The following is a 19,474-nucleotide window of genomic DNA, read 5'->3' as shown; positions in this document are numbered from 1 at the left end:
TGTGGCTCACCATGGGGACAAGGACACTGGCAGCAGAAGTTCGGGGAAGTACTCCTTGGCATGAGCCCTCCCACAGTCTGTCATTAGCCCCACCAAAGAGCCCAGGTAGGCTCCAGTGTTGGGTTGCCTCAGGCCAAACAACCAACAGGGAGGGAACCCAGCCCCACACATCAGCAGTCAAGCAGTTTAAAGTTTTACTGAGCTCTGCCCACCAGAGCAACACCCAGCTCTACCCACCACCAATCCCTCCCATCAGGAAACTTGCACAAGCCTCTTAGATAGCGGCACCCACCAGAGGGCAGAAGCAAGAAGAATTACACTCCTGCAGCCTGTGGAACAAAAACCACATTAACAGAAAGATAGACAAGATGAAAAGGCAGAGGGCTATGTACCAGATGAAGGAACAAGATAAAACCCCAGAAAAACAATTAAATGAAGTGGAGATAGATAGGCAAACTTCCAGAAAAAGAATTCAGAATAATGATAGTGAAGATGATCCAAGACCTCAGAATAAGAATGGAGGCAAAGATCGAGAAGATGCAAGAAATGTGTAACAAACACCTAGAAGAATTAAAGAACAAACAAACAGAGATGAACAATACAATAACTGAAAACTACATTAGAAGGAATCAATAGCAGAATAACTGAGGCAGAAGAACAGGTAAGTAACCTGGAAGACAGATTGGTGGAATTCACTGCTGCGGAACAGAATAAAGAAAAAGAAATGAAGACAGCCTAAGAGACCTCTGGGACAACATTAAACACAACAACATTCGCATTATAGGGGTCCCAGAAGGACAAGAGACAGAGAAAGGACCAGAGAAAATATTTGAAGAGATTATAGTCGAAAACTTCCCTAACATGGGAAAGGAAATAGCCCCCCAAGTCCAGGAAGCGCAGAGAGTCCCATACAGGATAAACCCAAGGAGAAACACGCCAAGACAAATAGTAATCAAATTGGCAAAAATTATTAAAGACAAATAAAAATTATTGAAAGCAACAAGGGAAAAATGACAAATAACATACAAGGGAACTCCCATAAGGTTAACAGCTGATTTCTCAGCAGAAACTCTACAAGCCAGAAGGGAGTGGCATGATATACTTAAAGTGATGAAAGGGAAGAACCTACAACCAAGATTACTCTACCCAGCAAGGATCTCATTTAGATTTGATGGAGAAATCAAAAGCTTTACAGACAAGCAAAAGCTAAGAGAATTCAGTACCACCAAACCAGCTCTACAACAAATGCTAAAGGAACTTCTCTAAGTGGGAAACACAAGAGAAAAAGGACCTACAAAAACAAACCCAAAACAATTAAGAAAATGGTCATAGGAACATACATATCGATAATTACCTTAAATATAAATGGATTAAATGCTCCAACCAAAAGACACAGGCTTGCTGAATGGATACAAAAACAAGACCCATATATATGCTGTCTACAAGAGACCCACTTCAGACCTAGGGACACATACAGACTGAAAGTGAGGGGATGGAAAAAGATATTCCATGCAAATGGAAATCAAAAGAAAGCTGAAGTAGCAATACTCATATCAGATAAAATAGACTTTAAAATAAAGAATGTTACAAGAGACAAGGAAGGACACTACATAATGATCAAGGGATCAATCCAAGAAGACGATAGAACAATTATAAATATATATGCACCCAACATAGGAGCACCTCAATACATAAGGCAACTGCTAACAGCCATAAAAGAGGAAATTGACAGTAACACAATAATAGTGGGGGACTTTAACACCTCACTTACACCAATGGACAGATCAGCCAAAATGAAAATAAATAAGGAAACAGAAGCTTTAAATGACACAATAGACCAGATAGATTTAATTGATATTTATAGGACATTCCATCCGAAAACAGCAGATTACACTTTCTTCTCAAGTGCGCACGGAACATTCTCCAGGATAGATCACATCTTAGGTCACAAATCAAGCCTCAGTAAATTTAAGAAAATTGAAATCATATCAAGCATCTTTTCTGACCTCAATGCTATGAGATTAGAAATGAATTACAGGAAAAAACACAAACACATGGAGGCTAAACAATACGTTACTAAATAATAAAGAGATCACTGAAGAAATCAGAGGAAATCAAAAAGTACCTAGAGACAAATGACAATGAAAACACAACGACCCAAAACCTATAGGATGCAGCAAAAGCAGTTCTAAGATGGAAGTTTATAGCTATACAAGCCTACCTCAAGAAACAAGAAAAATCTCAAATAAACAAACAATCTAACCTTACACCTAAAGGAACTAGAGAAAGAAGAACAAACAAAACCCCAAGTTAGCAGAAGGAAAGAAATCATAAAGATCAGAGCAGAAATAAATGAAATAGAAACAAAGAAAACAATAGCAAAGATCAATAAAACTAAAAGCTGGTTGTTTGAGAAGATAAACAAAATTGATAAACCATTAGCCAGACTCATCAAAAAAAAAGAGGGAGAGGACTCAAATCAATAAAATTAGAAATGAAAAAGGAGAAGTTATGACACCACAGAAATACAAAGCATCCTAACAGACTACTACAAGCAACTCTATGCCAACAAAATGGACAACCTGGAAGAAATGGACAAATTCTTAGAAAGGTATAACCTCCCAAGACTGAACCAGGAAGAAATAGAATATATGAACAGACCAATCACAAGTAATGAAATTGAAACTGTGATTAAAAAGCTTCCAACAAACAAAAGTCCAGAACCAGATGGCTTCACAGGTGAATTCTATCAAACATTTAGAGAAGAGCTAACACCCATCCTTCTCAAACTGTTCCAAAATTTGCAGAGGAAAGGACACTCCCAAACTCATTCTATGAGGCCACCATCACCCTGATATCAAAACCAGATAACGATACTACAAAGAAAATTACAGACCAATATCACTGATGAATATAGATGCAAAAATCCTCAACAAAAAACCCGCAAACAGAATCCAACAACACATTAAAAGGATCATACACCATGATCAAGTGGGATTTCTCCCAGGAATGCAAGGATACTTCAATATATGCAAATCAATCAATGTGATACACCATATTAACAAATTGAAGAATAAAAACCATATGATCATCTCAACAGATGCAGAAAAAGCTTTTGACAAAATTCAACATCCATTTATGATAAAAACTCTCCAGAAAGTGGGCATAGAGGGAACCTACCTCAACATAATAAAGGCCATATATGACAAACCCACAGCAAACATCATTCTCAATGGATAAAAACTGAAAGCATTTCCTCTAAGATCAGGAACGAGACAAGGATGTCCACTCTCACCACTACTATTTAACATAGTTTTGGAAGTCCTAGCCACGGCAATCAGAGAAGAAAAAGAAATAAAAGGAATACAAATTGGAAAAGAAGTAAAACTGTCACTGTTTGCAGATGACATGATACTATACATAGAGAATCCTAAAGATGCCACCAGAAAACTACTAGAGCTAATCAATTAATTTGGTAAAGTTGTGGGATGCAAAATTAATGCACAGAAATCTCTTGCATTCCTATACACTAATGATGAAAAACCTGAAAGAGAAATTAAGGAAACATTCCCATTTACCACTGCAACAAAAAGAATAAAATACCTAGGAATAAACCTACCTAGGGAGACAAAAGACCTGTATGCAGAAAACTATAAGACACTGATGAATGAAATTAAAGATGATACCAACAGATGGAGAGATATACCATGTTCTTGGATTGGAAGAATCAACATTGTGAAAATGAGTATACTACCCAAAGCAATCTACAGATTCAATGCAATCCCTATCAAATTATCAATGGCATATTTTACAGAACTAGAACAAAAAATCTTAAAATTTGTATAGAGACACAAAAGACCCCGAATAGCCAAAGCAGTCTTGAGGGAAAAAAACGGAGCTGGAGGAATCAGACTCCCTGACTTCAGACTATACTACAAAGCTACAGTAATCAAGACAATATGGTATTGGCACAAAAACCGAAACATAGATCAATGGAACAAGATAGAAAGCCCAGAGATAAACCCATGCACCTATGGTCAACTAACCTATGACAAAGGAGGCAAGGATATACAATGGAGAAAAGACAGCCTCTTCAATAAGTGGTGCTCGGAAAACTGGACAGCTACATGTAAAAGAATGAAATTAGAACACTCCCTAACACCATACACAAAAATGAACTCAAAATGGATTCGAGACCTAAATGTAAGACCAGACACTATAAAACTACTAGAGGAAAACATAGGAAGAGCACTCTTTGACATAAATCACAGCAAGATCTTTTTTGATCCACCTCCTAGAGTAATGGAAATAAAAACAAAAATAAGCAAATGGGACCTAATGAAACTTAAAAGCTTTTGCACAGCAAAGGAAACCATAAACAAGACGAAAAGACAACCCTCAGAATGGGAAAAAATATTTGCAAACGAATCAACAGACAAAGGATTAATCTCCAAAATATATAAACAGCTCATTCAGCTCAATATTAAAGAAACAAACACCCCAATCCAAAAATGGGCAGAAGACCTAAATAGACATTTCTCCGAAGAAGACATACAGACGGCCACGAAGTACATGAAAAGATGCTCAACATCACTAATTATAAGAGAAATGCAAATCAAAACTATAATGAGGTATCACCTCACACCAGTTAGAATGGGCATCATCAGAAAATCTACAAACAACAAATGCTGGAGAGGGTGTGGAGAAAAGGGAACCCTCTTGCACTGTTGGTGGGAATGTAAATTGATACAGCCACTATGGAGAACAGTATGGCGGTTCCTTAAAAAACTAAAAATAGAATTACCATATGATCTAGCAATCCCACTACTGGGCATATCCCCAGAGAAAACCATAATTCAAAAATACACATGCACCCCAATGTTCATTGCAGCACTATTTACAATAGGCAGGTCATGGAAGCAACCTAAATGCCCATCAACAGATGAATGGATAAAGAAGAAGTGGTACATATATACAATGGAATATTACTCAGCCATAGAAAGGAATGAAATTGGGTCATTTGTTGAGACGTGGATGGCTCTAGAGACTGTCATACAGAGTGAAGTAAGTTAGAAAGAGAAAAATATCGTATATTAACGCATATATGTGGAACCTAGAAAAATGGTACAGATGAACCGGTTTGCAGGGCAGAAATTGAGACACAGATGTAGAGGACAAAAGTATGGACACCAAAGGGGGAAAGCTGCAGGGAGATGGGGGTGGGGGTGTGATGAACTGTGCAATTGGGATTGACATGTATACACTGATGTGTATAAAACTGATGACTAATAAGAATCTGCTGTATAAAAAAGAAAAAAAAAACAGAACAAAAACAGCCAAGACAATTTTGAAGAGGAAGAAGAAGATGTGGTAGTGATAAGGTGTGGAGACTTATTTATGCAATAACAAGACTTTTAAAATAAAACTAGTGTAATGTTGGCATGGGAGTGGGCAAGTACTGTATGTCAATGTAACAGTTCAGAGTGCCTAAGAAATGACCCACATATAATGAGAACTTGGTGTTATTATAAATTGGCATTATACTGATTAATCAATATATTGTACTAGATAATTTTGTATGAAAAAAAATCAACTTAATTCTATATCTAGGACTCTTCTTGGAGTTTCAGACTCATAGTCAGTGTATCCCAAACTGAACTGATTGTAACTTGTCAAACTATTCCTTTTGTATTCTGTGTATCACTAGCAAAGAAATTTGAGAGACAGTAAAAAAATTTAAAAACTTAAAAAATAAAATTAATTCCTGATGAGCTGGATGAAGTCTTCAGGTTTTCCATTAGAGTTTTGTAATTTCTTACCCAGTTCAGCAGTATGATCTAAAAGTTATCAGAAACTTATATTTGTCAAAAATCCTTCTTATGAATTTTCTTGCAGGTCATTTTATAAAATTATCAGAGTAAAACAGTGATTGTCTATAAACAACAAGACTTAAAATGACATGGTTAAAGATATGATTACAATGCAACTGACAAGAAACTTGGATATTTCTGTGACATATAACAACATTTTTAAGATAATAACTAGAATTATGACTGATAACATTATACCAGAGCATACCAGATTTTTAGGAATTTCATATATGTTTTGGGATATCTATACTAATGACATTTATCCAGAAAATATAACCTAAGGTTCATCTCTAATTACTTGACAATGTTTCTCATGTAATTTAACTTACCATAAGCCCAATTAATTTGATATTCTTCTCTGAGATGCCTTAGGGGCCCTCTGAAGCATTTTAAAGGTAGCTGGAGGTCAAAGAACGTTAATTAAAACTTGATAGGAAGTTTGTCAAAAATATCAAAAAGTTTTAAAACACTTGGTCAAATAGGATCACAGCTTGTTCACTTAACCAAAGTGACAAAAGATTTTTAAAGTAAATACAGATCACTTAAAGGCACAGAAGCTCACACAATCTGCTACCAAAGCAGCACTTCAAGAAAACTTTGTTTTCTTAACAGAGAGAGAAAGTGAAACTCCAGTCTTGTACCAGCTTACTTTTAACAAGAAAATCCATCCATCTACCTAATTAAATTCAGTCTAAATTCAGCCAATCCTGACCATGAACAAAACTCTATTCTCAGGGTTCCTTTTCCACCCCTTTCTGTATGCATATTATTTTGCCCCTTAATTTTCCCCACATCTAGAAACAACCAGCTCTAGGACAAAATTACTTTCTTTTCCCTTAAAAAATGCAATTCCATCTTTCATACCTTCTTTTGTTCACAACACACATCTTACTTTCCTACTGAAATGGTTCCTTTATTATTTCTATTAGCTTTAATTACATGTTTAGAATCCTCAACTCTTAAAAACCTTAATTTCTAGTGAAAACTAAGAAGTAAGCAATTATGAACTGTCTTCTACATTAGCACTCTATAGTTTGGCAAACATAAATACCAGTAATAATTTCTAAAAACATGTGCTTTCTTATAAAAATATCTCAGTGTGGCACCAAACATTTATTAATATTTCTAAACACCTTTAGTTACTCTCTAAAGGGAAGCCAAGGTTCAGTAATTGTTTCAGTATCTTATTTTATTTGGGAATGACCTAGCTATTCAACAAACTTTCATCATTTAACTTAATTTAGCACAATTCTAAAGTTTCAAGTTACCAGATATTTGGAGAGATTATTTTCAAGTAGACATTCCTAAAACATAATTATTTCTAAAGAGTTCACCCAAAAACTCTTACTTAATCTACTTATAAGAATTTCATCATACCAAGTTAATTTTTTGTTGTTGTTGACAAACTCTGTAACAGAAATAACATGTATTGACCTTCAGTAAACCTAGGTACAATAAACCAGCAAGCTTAAGCTAGCTTTAATACCATATGTTAATTTAATATTGAATACTTTCTAGATCATGTGAACCTGAAATTCATTCTGGGCAGTTTCTTTCATATTTAGAAATATTTATTTTGTAAGTACTTACTTTTAAGTCAATTAAATAGAGCTCTTTTATAAGTTTAATTTTGATATTTTCCAGAGGTAGACACATCTCATATGTATAACATGTACACAGACATATAAACAGACAAAACTGGAGACGTCATAGCCTCACTTTAAAAACTTAGTTATGAATTAAATAGTACAATATAAGCTTACTACTTTATAAAGAACAACTGGAATAAATTAAAGTTGCTTGCTTAGATGATTAAGGCTTTACTATTTATGGAAAAGGCTTTAAGATTTGTATTTATTCTTGATAAACCCTTAAGGAGGCTATGAATTAGATTTTGGCTGAGAGAGCCTTCCCAGCAGTTTTGAAACTGAGCAGGACTCGTGGGGCCCTCCTGGGTACAAATCCTTTCCATGTCCCCCATTTCTTGTTTGTAGGAAATAAGCTTCATTCAGCCTCCCTTGACCCTTCCCTTTGTTCCAAAGGGCAGATTCAAACAGCTGCTCATCAGGGAAGTGAGGCAATGCAGAAACAAAGAAGGGGCAGTCAAGAAACAATAGTGCAGAGATTAAAGCAGGATCCTGGTTCCTCCTTCAAGGGATATACATAACAATGCCTTTGAGTTTCTTCTGCAGGAACTAAGGCCCTCACCCAGGTGGAGGATGGTAATGTCAGGCTGAGCACAAGATTCCTGGAGCACCGCCCTGTTACCTCACCACCAACCAATTGGAAGAAAGTCACACACCCTGTAGCCCTCACCCCACATTTTGCCTATTTATTTAAAAACTTCTCCCCAAAAACCATCGGGGAGTTCAGGATTTTGGGGCATGAGCCACCCATTTTCCTTGCTTGGCCCTGCAATAAACCTCTCTCTGCTCCAAACTCTGATGTTTTGGTTTGTTTGGCCTCACTGTGTGCCAGGTGCACAAACTTGCATTCAGTAACAGTTGGAGTTTAAAAGGGCCACTTTTGCCCTTTTTTTGCCTTTGGTTTCCGGTTCTACTTGGTTGAGCTGATTAGGTTCAGTCTCAGGTCATTGTGGGCTGTATTTACATTTCTGATTTGTAGAGATTTAATGCAAGGCAAAGACAGTTGCTTTTAATTCCCCAAAGAACTGGTCACCTAAATGATATTAAAAAATTGATTTGCCCAGCTATATTTTATTTAATTTGCTTTTCAGTGAGAATATTGCCAACTGAACTGAAATTTAAGCGTTCTAGGACTTTAGGGTTTAATTTATCATGCCTTTAAAAACTTGCATAAGACCTTCAACAAGGCCCTCTTTCTGAGTGCACAAGTTAAAACCCAGAGCAAAATCACTAATTTTATTATTATTAGCCCTTGAATATTAGTTCCCAGTTTTTACTTTATAAAGTTCAGGTAGCCTTATTGGTTTCCTTTAGTATGTTTAATATTTCCTGAGAGGCAGATCTATATGCCCTGTCTTGTAATACCAAGCAGGTGAAGCATTCCCCAGTGAAACATGTCTATCCCACAGTATAATTAAGCAAAAGTTCACAAGCTGGTTTTTCTTGTTTGTTTTAAACTAACCATTAGATATATTTTCCACCCTTTAATTTCCTTCTTTTTTAATAAGAAGTACCAATAAAACGGCTGTTTATAATGAGAGCACTCTAAAAATTTACCAATTCAGAAGTCTAATTTAAAGGAACCATCATCTGGCCATTAATGAGATATATCGTAATAGTGACTCAAGCCAATAAGATACAAGAGGCTTCCCCAGAAGAGATGCAAAAGATGCCACCTAAACAAGATCCAGAAAGTTTACTCCTCAAAATAGTTTAAGAAAGTAAAGGCCTTCGTTGTACAGGCTAACGCACCAAAGGTTTAGATAGCAAAAAGCCCCTGAGAGTTCCCACAGCCAGAAAAAAAGACTGCTCAGGACCCCAGTCTATTCAATTGGATGACAAATGTATACCATATGTGTACCTTCTTTTGGTTGTTAGAGACAAACACACACACACACACAAATGCCTAAAGAAGATCAGGTAGAACATTTACATTTCAAAGACAGAAGAAGAGAAATGCAAGTTACCCCTAGAAGGGCTTTTGTTTCTTTAAGGTCAGAATTCTGAAAAGATGTTTTTTTTTTTTTATCAAGCAGGCTTTTTATTTTTTTTTAACTTAACTGAATATGCAATAAAAGAGCCCCATTCTTAGTCATTATCAGAGCATGATATTCCCAGGTAAGTCGGTCAGTTTTGTAGGTATATAAACCTGGCTAGGGTATTTATTAGTTGGAGGCTCGCAATCTGTTGTTCATTTTGCTTTTTGTTTTGAAAACTTTATTCCCCATTCAGAGGTTGGTTTGTCGAAATAAAATCACTAGCGATGCTCGTGTGGTAGGCAATGTGCCACTTGTGAGCTTAACTCCTCTAGGTTTTGCCCCAGAGCTGTTTCAGCTCCTCTTGCATGTCTTAGGTCTTCCCTCTAGTGGTATAAGACCACCACAGTGCTCAGATCATGGAATGGCCAGTTCTTATTCGTGTCCCCAGCAGAGCAAGCTTTAATTAAGATGAGTGGGTTTCCCAATGGGCACGGCTACACAGCATGAGGTCATTATCTTTTGTATCCTGTATCCTGTTCTTTCTCATCCTGAGCCTCCTCAGGGCTCACCATCAGGGTGGCAGTGTAGGCAGGCAACATTTTTAATTCACACCTCCCTTCATCTTCCCTGCATCTTCTCAGTAGGCCGCTGCACTCTCCCAGAAGGCCATGTTGCACCAGCATCGTGGCAGACATATTGCTCAAGCCCCAGCATTGTGGCAGACTAAAGTTTGAGAACATGTGAAAGCAGGCAGCTGTCTTCCTATCACAGTTTTAAACATCATTTAAGGGGCTTCCCTGGTGGCACAGTGGTTGAGAGTCTGCCTGCCAGTACAGGGGACACGGCTTCGAGCCCTGGTCTGGGAGGATCCCAAATGCCGCGGAGCAGCTAGGCCCGTGAGCCACAATTACTGAGCCTGCGCGTCTGGAGCCTGTGCTCCGCAACAAGAGAGGCCGCGACAGTGAGAGGCCCGCGCACCGCGATGAAGAGTGACCCCCACTTGCCGCAACTAGAGAAAGCCCTTGCACAGAAACGAAGACCCAACACAGCCATAAATAAATAAATAAATAAATAAATAAAATTAAACATCATTTAAAACTAAATATAATAGCATTTGTGCAATACATGTATAGCATAGGACAGCTAAAAAATATAAACTCATACAAACGTGGTCTTATAAAACATTTCTCTTTTTTTAACCTTGTTTATGTATTTAAAATTATCCTGTTAAGCTGCAGAAATGATACAGTAGAGAAGTTTACATTAAGAAGTAATGAACTGAGACTAAACCTGAACAATTTAAATGCAAGTTCTTCAGTATTGCCTTACCTTTTGCCCTTTTGCTGCCAACAAACTATAGACTTATTGTCTAGATTTTTTTCTTACAGACACTATTATTTTTCTGTGTAATCAATATCTAGATGCAACACCAAAATAAATGTTTTCCTTGGTCAATGTCAAAATATTTTCCTTGACTATAAACATGAATCTATCTACATACCTTTACCCAAATGAATAAGTTGTCAAAACTTAAAGTTCAAAATTAGTTTAACTTTGTTGCAAAACCATGTATCATGGCTCCTCCCTTACCTCTTTGCTGCAGTCCCTCAACTCCAGGAAGGAAAAGTGACTTGCGCAGGGTCACTTAGCTGATCAATGGAAGTTCAAATACTTCCAGGACAAAATTCTTTGATGATACCATACTGCTCCCTAAACAATAGTGCATTTCTGAACACAGTTGTCATAACGAACAGTATGACCTAAGGAATGTCATCAGTTCCCATAGAAATATTTACACAGCTGGGTCTGTAGACGTTATTGGTAGTTCAACAGGAAGAAAGAAGCTTTCGATCTATGCATCATACCTCCAGGGAAATTAAAGAAATACCATGAAATGGAAATAGAATTAGAGTTCAAAGACATAATACAAGAATGTTTAGTGTTGTGTAATTTATAATTGTAAAAAATCAGGGCTATCATAAATGACAACAGGAGAACAGTTCAATGAATCAATAGAACACTGTGCAAATGTAAAAATAATTTAACAAGTATTTGAGGGCATGTAAAGATGGTTATAGAATCTGAACTTTTGATTCTAGAGAAACATGGCTGGCCAAGTGTGGCTTCCAGGTTGGGCTTTAAGAGGCCTTGTAACTTCCATTTTTGTACTCTTGGAATCCAGCCACCCTGTAAGGAGTTCAAGCTGTGCTATAGAATGAGGAAGGCCACATGGAGAGAGATTCTGGAAAGTGAGAGGGCATTTTGGATGTTCTGGCTCCAGTGGATGACACTTGGAGCAGATGATAAATCATGAGTTTTGGGGCCACTATGTTTTGGAGTGGCTTGTTTTGTAGCAATAGGTGACTGAAAAGGTGGGAAAAAATGCAGAACCCTTCTCAATGCAAATGCTTAGAAATGAGAGATAAACTATAACAAAAATATTTTAAAATATATAGCTCAGCTGACATGAAAGCTAAGGTGTCAGAAGTGAAGAGAAATTTGAACACCAAAGCAATAATCTGGTGAGCTGAAGATCCAGCAGTCCCAAGGACTGCAGTTTGGTTGTTGGTGCAGAGATAGGCTCTAAGGCTAGAGACTTGGGTTTTAATGCCCACCTGGGACCTTGGGTCACTCAAGGTAAGGAGCTGAAATTGATAGCTCTACATAAATAAGTCATAACCCAGCTCAAGAAATTAACAAGGAGACTTGAGTCTGCCCAGGGTGCTGCATGGGGAAAGAAAAAGGCTCCCATACTAAGTAGAAAACATACATGCACCATGCGTTTGAAACACAAATTTATGCCATCCAAAGTCATACGTTAATATACAACTGAGAATTTAATTTAATATTAGATTATAGACCAGTGTTATCCCTGGGAGAGTTAGCAAATGGAAATGTAAAACTATCCCTTGGAATGCCTACAGAAGAATTAAATTTCTGAAGGTGAGTTTACAATTTTAAGACTTACAAAACACAAAAGGAAATGATCCATCATGAATGAGAGTTGGCGGGTAAAATTACAGGATGATTAGCACTATGAGAACTTGAGAGTAGAAAATTTTGAAGATTTTATAAAATATATACATTTAAATGACAGCAAAAGATAAAAAGTAGATATAAAACTGTAAGAAAAAAGCCAACTATGAAAAATTAACAACAATTTGGAAGAAGCAAGTAAATATATAGTAATGTAAATGACACATGAGGAGACATAAGGGATAGAAGGAGAATAACCAAGACATTTTGTATTCAACAAGAGCTCTAAAAGGAGCTGATTGATAGTATTTGAAAGATACTGGCAAGGATTTATCAGAATTGATGAAAGTAATAAATTTTAAGTTAAAAGAAGAATAACAAGTTATAAGAAGGACATATTTAAAATAAATTCACACTTATGCACTACAGAACACCAATGAGAAAAAAATTAAAACAATTAGAGGGAAAGGAGAGTTAACCATAAATAAATAGGTATTGCACAGACAACAAGCTTCCCAAGATCAAGAATTTAGGTCAGAAGATAATGGAATAATTCTGAGTCTTCAAAACATGGATTAAAATAATTGTCAACATAGAGTTCTTCACTAGTTTCACTATCATTTAAGAAAATGATATCTGCCATTTTCAGGAAAAAAGAAAAACTTGCTACTCACATACCTTTCCTCTAAAAGCTACTAAAGGAGGCACAACAGTAAGAAGAAAATTGAGCCCAGAGAAAAGAGTAGTGCGCAGGAAACAACTGCAAGCCAAGAAAAATGGTAAACACAAAGGAACATCAAAATATGTATTGATTATAAATTTATAACAATAATAATTGACGAATGGTTAAAAACAGAGTAAAACAAAATTAGTATTTATGTACATTTTATAATACACAAGATGACACTACATACTTCCCACTGTGTCTGTATTTGTAAATATATATGTGTGTAAAGGTGTAAAAACATGCATGTTGCTGATTCACACTAATATCAGGATTCAGTAATCTCTGGGAAGGAAGAGAAATAGTTTTAATTTATCTGTAAATACTTTAATTTACCCATAATGTTTTATTTTTTTAAAGTAAAATAAAGATCACAAGGAAATTTGAAAAATATTAACACATATTAAATCTGGATAGTGAACATATTCTAGATATGTCTTAAGGTTGTCCGTAATGTTCTTCCTGTTTACAATTTTAATTGTTAAAATTAAAATGTATGATTGTGTATATACATATGAAAGATATGGAAAAATAATATAAGGAAATGCTCCATAATATGAATTACAGAAGTTATTGTCAATAGAGGCATTATGCAGGATCCTTGCTTGTCTACTTTTGGATATTTTAAATATTATCTACAATGAGCATGATATTGCTTTTCTATACACACACACACCTCAAAGGATTTTTTTTTTAAAGATTCATAGGACACTAGAATAGAAAGTTAGCTCAGAGATCATCTCCAATTCTTCCTTGAAGAGATGTAATTTATGGCGATAGAAATCAGATCAGTTGTAGGGTTAATAATTGAAAAGGGAACTTTCTGGGCCAATGGGAATGATGTGGGTTAAATGCATTTTTCAAAACTGAAGTATACTTAAGATCTATGCATTTCCCTATAGGTTCTTCTAAGGCAGGGTATCTTCTTAGAGTTCTTTCACAAGTGGAGAACACAGCAGATGCCTACTTAATAAGATCTCAAAGTGGTGGGATGACCATCAATGACTTTTGCAAATCAGCGTCATGTAAATTATTATTGTTTCTATGATGAGCCCTGGAAACTGGAGCACATGAAAGGGCTGAGAAGGGAGGACACATTGGTTCAAGATTAGGTTTCTCAAGGAATACCTTGAAGAGTTGAGTTAATCACCCCCATCAGCCAAGCAAGTTGTCAATGTCACGTACATTTATTAGCAGTGATTTATATGCTCTTTAAAGATATCCCGTGCCTGCAATTACAGCTCAGATATCCAAAGCTCTTGGATAGTCAAAGAAGATCTTTCTAGGCACATTTGAGGGGTGAGAAGCATTTAAATGGCTGTATGAAAAAGATATTCCTTGCTCAACCTATGAAGATATCTTATCTTTAATCTAACAAATGGTTTCTCCTTATCTTCGGCAGGGGCACAAGATGAAGCAAAGGAACAAAGAAATGGAAGTAAATGACAGTCCTCAGCATTGCAGGCCTTCTGGCCCCGGGGGGGGGGGGGGGGGTGGTGGAAAAAGACACCTGCGCACCCTGTGGGGGAGGGTGGGGGGAGGCGAGTCCCACGGAAGGATGGGGAATCCTTTGCTCTAATTTCTCCAGCCGCATTTTGTTCTGTTTACTGGCAGAAAGAGAAAGAAAAAAAGGAAAAAAAAAAAAAAGTTTTATTTGGTGGGGGGACCCACGTGAATGCATCTTTCAGGCGCTATCCCTGTCATTTCTGGCTTTTCTCTCACGACTCTGCCCCAAGGTCCCAGTGGCACGTGTGACATACATGTGTATCCTGGCTCCTGTCTGCTTTCTCGGTTATTTCACAAAGCTGGTTGGTACAGTGGTTTCTTCCAAGAAAGAGAAGGAAGGTGACTGTTTGGTAAGCTGCGGGCTGCATTTCAGGAACCATCAAACCCTGTATTAGTAGAATCCATGGATGAAGGAGGCAGGATAGAAAATAGGCAAAACCATCAGAAATCACTTGGAAAAAGGTCAGGACGATGAGTTAAAAATGGTGTTTTATTCAGGGATTCCCAAGGTACAGTGTTGTTCCGTGTGGTTGTCAGGAGGATTGTGGAAGTAGAGTTTAATCCGGAGCAGAGCGTGGAGGCATCACAAGGAATGTGGGCCCTGGCTGCCGTCGGGTCTTCCTTGGTAGCAGGACGGCAGGTGAGTTCTTCTCTGACACCGACTTTCAGCAGAGCTCACCTGGTTCAGGAGGGCTTTACTGGGTGCTTCACATGGAGCCCCCCTGGGAGATGTAACTCCTTGTGACACAATTGTAAGGGGTGGCGCTTTTCTAGGCATTTTAGTTAAGAGACAGGGGGCTGCTGCATTTAGGATCCAAGCATCCGCCTATGAATATGAAAAGTTCCACTTGAAATCTCTCTATATATATGCTTCTCATAAAAGAACATCTTGTCTTTACCCAGGGACTGATGACCCACAGAGCAGATTCTCATCTGAAGTTAGAGGCAATTAGAGGTCTTGCTTGTAGTTCTGGCTTCCTGGTTTGCTTTTACATGGTGTGTTTTTGTTCATGCTGAGTCCAAGACTAATTTGATGGCTAGTCCCCTCTCCCAGCGCACACTGAAGGGAAGCAGCAGTACTAATAAGCCAAGATGTCAGTGATACAGTGGGCGTGAGGGGTGAAGGGCCCAGGAGGAAGTCAGAAGTTGTCACAAATATCTATCCCAGGGCCAACATGGACAGAAGCCTCGGGACGCAAGACACCTGATTCCCACAGCCTCCCTGGCTCTAAGACCAGTCTGTTTGTTTCTGGGGCAACTCACATTATTTCTTCCATATCTTCTTAAATCCACCTTCCTTATAAGAGCTTTAGAATTGTAAGTAAGTTAGCTGTATATTTTTTCTTCGTAGAGGGAGAAAAGTAATGGATCAGATCGAGCGTTTCTACAATAAACGGGTGTTCTGCTTTCCAAATATTCCATGGAGTTCTTCAGTTTTGCTCTTTCCTCTAAAGAAAATTCATCTTCTTATCTTCCTATGAATTTTGTTTTGGCCTTTCTGAATTTGTTGCCTCTCTGGATGGCTTATTTGGTCTATTGGAGTAATTAACAAGTTGTATTTCTACCTATGTAATATGTTTTAACACCCTCAGTTTTTTAAGCTGCTCATCAACCTAGCAGCAACAATATTTAAGTAAGTGACCTCATGATCTCAGAACATGGTCATTTCCCCTTCTGCCATTATTCCACGGTTTGATACAGAAACTGATATGTCCTCTACTGCCATTAGACATCGCTTTGTAGAAAAACAAGGAAAAGCCTCGTTTTAAATAATCCAAGAAATGATGCCACGGGAATGCTGACAGTTTCTATATTTCATGTCATCTTTATAACTTAACTGAAAGTCGCCATCATTCTTGTGAAGTACTTGACAAGCACAATCTTCTGGGAGCACATTTTCCTATGACTCCTAAGCGTTAGTGCTACTCGTGCTCAGTAATGAGTTAAGTTGAAAACAACATGAGGAGGCAGGAAGGATGGAGATTTTCTTTAATGGACAAAGATGAAAGAGACCTAATGTATCTGGTAGGAACAGTTGGGATCAGAATTACTTCAGTCCTGGTTGTTGCCTTTGACATCAATGATAGTCATTCATTCATTTTTAATGCGGGTGGGGTAGGAATGAGAGGAGGGAGGGCTCTGCCTGAAAACTATAGAAAAAGAAAGTCGTCAGCTCTGTATCCAGGAAACTGAGTGAGGAGTAAGTATGATCAGCCCCACTCTTGAATTTGTTTACACTTGACTTTACGATTAGATTGTGTTTTCATTTTTGCCTCATTTTGCTTTTGGGTTGCTATTTAGCGGTAAGATTTTATGCTTTAGGACAAATAATGAAGTGAATTTCCATTTCAATAGTAAAATATTAAAAATCTAGTTCTTGGCCAGATCGAAGACACCCACAACACAGGAAACCTTTATTTCATTGATGCTGTCATTGCACAGACTGTACAATGGAAAGTTTGAAAGGCTGATTGAATTCTCCGGAACATGAGTTCTGGATGTCAGTTTCCAACCACAATCCAGCCAGGCTAGGTGGTATGAGGGTTTACAGGAGGGAGAGTGGGATCAAGGTAGGCTTTCCACATAATAGATCTAATTAAAAAGGTACTTGCTGTAGGAGAGACAAAGGGTGTGTCCTCTAGCTGGTAACTATTCAGACGATGGACAAGCCTTCTTTCATAAAAGCTTACAAAGGCGGTGTCCAAAAGATGGTCTATGATACTGGGTCACCTATTAGTCATTGCAGCTAATTGTACATCTTTCTATGAAACACTGAAAAGCCTCTTTGTGAATTAATACAGTTCTGCTTGATGCAGTTGATTTGAAATGACATGTCTCTGTATGTGGTGCATGTTGGCTTTGCTTTGACAAATAACAAAGTTAGCAGAATATGTTCAATATATTTTCTTGGGGAATAGGGTTTTTATCATACGATTCATTAAGGATTTGCCTTACCCTGACATTTGTGATATAAAGGAAAACCAGAAAAAAAGTAATTTTCTTGACCAAGATATGTTTTTACTTAATGCAAATAAATGTAGTCTGTTGCTTGCAAGGAAAAAAAATATGTCTTCTGAGATCTGGTATAAACTGCTAAATAGAATAATATGTGCCTCTTTTGTTAAACCAGCATTTAAATACTGGACTGCTTCTAAATATGTTTGTTTCTTTTCATGAGTGCCATACACTAAAAAACTTAAACAACTGTTGCCTTCATACTATATTTGTTAGAGCAGAATATGAATAAAATTTGTTTGAGAAGATAAGGTGGAATTATCTGTATTTTGTGACGTTTGTTCCTTAGCCATGAGCAGTTAATGACTCAAAAATGTTCACTTAACAGTAGATATCTCGTTGCAAATACGTGTATTTAAAATTGCCCCTGCAAGTCAACTGTAACTTACCAATAGTCTTCCCCTGCTAAGACTGGCCAATGTTGTGGCCATGTTTTTCGAAATCAAACTACACAGCAGTTTGAACAGACACAAATCCCAATGTGAAATTTTTCTCTGAATACTATATAGCTAATTACCCTAGCAACAGCCTCTGAGGTGCAAGATATAAATTGTTGAGATGAAGCCCATTTCCATGAACATTGGCCCATCCTTTGGAACCCATCATCCATAACTGGAGTTCTTTTTGAGCATCTTTTATGAGCATAGTCACCGTGCTGGCTATGTGACCAGCGCAGACACAATCCTCCTCAGCCTACTGTTGACGGAATTATGATTGAGTTACAAAATTGTTAAGAGTTTGGCAATGGATCCACAAAAACCGCTATGGGAAAAACTCAATGTTCTTTTGAAAATGGAAATCTGTATTCCATCAAATTTAATTCCCTCCATCTCCTACAGAAGAAGTGCTATCGGGTGTATTGCTCTAAAAGGCAAGAAAGAAAGTCAATCCCTTTATCCAACAAAGCCAGGAACTTAATAGTTAAAGGGGTATAAGGTTCTTTAAACTGCTGTACCAAAGGAACATTTTTCCAATAATAAACAAGTTTGATGAGAAAAAAATTGTACGCAGGACAGTCTTATCTCGCGATGGGCAACCTCAACACAAATGCTTCAAGGTGACAGTAAAGGTAACTTGACATGATTCTAGTATGGCCAGTTTCAGTTTTTAAATCTACATTCAATTTTTCATCTCTTTGCCTGTCACTCTTATGTTTCTCTCCCAACACTTCTGCCCCTTTGCCTTTAAAAGATGTCATTGAACATTGCTAGGCTTTGCTGGTGGTTCTCAGGACTAAAAGGGATAATGATACTCATTTATATTTCCAAAACTCTGGCCCAGTGTGGGGCTTTGAGAAACAAAGCACCTCCATTTCTTGGTTTGGAAGATGGAAATACTAAAACATTCCTGAACTCTCTTACAAATTTAAACATGAATAAAGTGCCAAGATATTCTACTTTGCCATTTGGAAATGCACTTGGTAACTTATTACCACTGGATTCTGTTATTCAATACTGTAGGCAAATAGCCCTTTCTCCAGCTCAAGTCTCTACCAAATGAATAAACAATCCTTACAATTGGGTAGGAAATATGAAATCCTTTCTACTGCAGATTTAAATTTTGCCCCAAAATTAAAGACCCATGAGGATAAGAAAAAACTGTTTTATAAAATTTAGAGAAATGGGCGATTTGACATGTGCACACAAAATACTGACACTCAGTGTAAATCTTTTTAAGTTATTGTTTCTCTGATAAGAACTAGAGTGAATCTGTGACTAAAGCAGAAAGGAGGTGTAGCTCTATTTCTTGGTTAAGATG

At 37.3% G+C, this 19,474-nt stretch overlaps 1 protein-coding gene across 4 annotated transcripts in view; it reads left to right on the top strand.

The window, feature by feature from the left end:
- The window catches only part of MACROD2 (mono-ADP ribosylhydrolase 2), a 2,013,670-nt gene extending 1,998,995 nt beyond the window's left edge, over window positions 1-14,675 (top strand). For all 4 annotated transcript variants that reach the window (XM_057529039.1, XM_057529040.1, XM_057529041.1 and 1 more), the window contains one exon: window positions 14,598-14,675. The gene's annotated coding sequence lies outside the window, so the exon portion shown is untranslated. The remainder of the gene's footprint in view (window positions 1-14,597) is intronic.
- Window positions 14,676-19,474: the final 4,799 nt, after the last annotated feature.

The sequence above is a fragment of the Balaenoptera acutorostrata genome, chromosome 15 (genome assembly GCF_949987535.1).
Source record: "Balaenoptera acutorostrata chromosome 15, mBalAcu1.1, whole genome shotgun sequence".
Lineage (NCBI taxonomy): Eukaryota > Metazoa > Chordata > Mammalia > Artiodactyla > Balaenopteridae > Balaenoptera > Balaenoptera acutorostrata.
Note: the sequence above shows the minus strand (reverse complement) of the source record. Positions and strands in the feature narration are given on the sequence as shown.